Source organism: Arachis duranensis, chromosome 7 (assembly GCF_000817695.3).
Source record: "Arachis duranensis cultivar V14167 chromosome 7, aradu.V14167.gnm2.J7QH, whole genome shotgun sequence".
NCBI lineage: Eukaryota > Viridiplantae > Streptophyta > Magnoliopsida > Fabales > Fabaceae > Arachis > Arachis duranensis.
The window spans coordinates 38,846,027-38,847,318 of record NC_029778.3 but is presented as its reverse complement, the minus strand read 5'-3'; positions in this window follow the sequence as shown (position 1 = coordinate 38,847,318).

Here is a 1,292-nt window from a genome sequence, read left to right as displayed (position 1 = left end):
TTTTAAGTTTGGTGTCAATTGCATGTTTTAAAAATTTTTTTTCTTTCTTGCATTTTTCGAAAATTTCATGCATTCATAGTGTTCTTCATGATCTTCAAGTTGTTCTTGATAAGTCCTCTTGTTTGATCTTGATGATTTCTTGTTTTGTGTTGTTTGTTGTTTTTCATATGCATTTTTCGTTTGTTAGAGTCCATGCATAAAAAAAATTTTTAAGTTTGGTGTCTTGCATGTTTTCTTTGCATAAAAATTTTTTCAAAATTATGTTCTTGATGTTTATCATGATCTTCAAAGTGTTCTTGGTGTTCATCTTGACATTCATTATGTTCTTGCATGCATCATGTGTTTTGATCCAAAATTTTCATATTTTAGGTCATTTTTGTGTTTTTCTCCCTCATCATTAAAAATTCAAAAATAAAAAATATCTTTTCCTTATTTTTCTCATAATTTTTCGAAAATTTGAGTTGACTTAGTCAAAAATTTTCAAAATTAGTTGTTTCTTAAAAGTCAAGTCAACTTTTCAATTTTAAAAATCTTAATTTTTCAAAATCTTTTTCAAAAATTATATCTTTTTCATTTTTTTTCGAAAATTTCAAAAATCTTTTTCAAAATATTTTCAAAATCTTTTTCTTATCTTTATCATATTTTCGAAAATTCACTAACAATTAATGTGATTGATTCAAAAATTTGAAGTTTGTTACTTTCTTGTTAAGAAAGGTTCAATCTTTAAGTTCTAGAATCTTATCTTGTAGTTTCTTGTTAGTGAAGTAAGTAATGTTAAATTTAAAAATTAAATCTTTTTATCTTTTATCTTATCTTTTTCAAAAATTTTATATTTTTAAAAAATTTGATTTCAAAATATCTTATCTAATTTCTTATCTTCTTATCTTTTCAAATTTGATTTTAATATCTTTTTCAACTAACTATTTGACATTTTGTTTGTTTCTTATCTTTTTCAAAACCACCTAACTACTTTTCCCTCATCAATTTTCGAAAATACCTCTCTCTTTTTCAAAAATTCTTTTTAATTGTTTTAAATTTTAATTTTAATCTCATCTTATCTTTAATTTTCGAAATTACTAACCCCTTTTTCAAAATTATTTTCGAAATTCTCCCTCTTTTTTCTTCTTCTATTTAATTATTTAATTACTGACACTTCTCTTCACCTCTCTTCATCTAAAAATCTGAACCCAGTCTATCCCTTGTGTTTGGATTCCTCACTTTTCACTCTTCCCCCCTTTCTTCTTCTACTAACATAAAGGAATCTCTATACTGTGACATAGAGGATTCCTCTT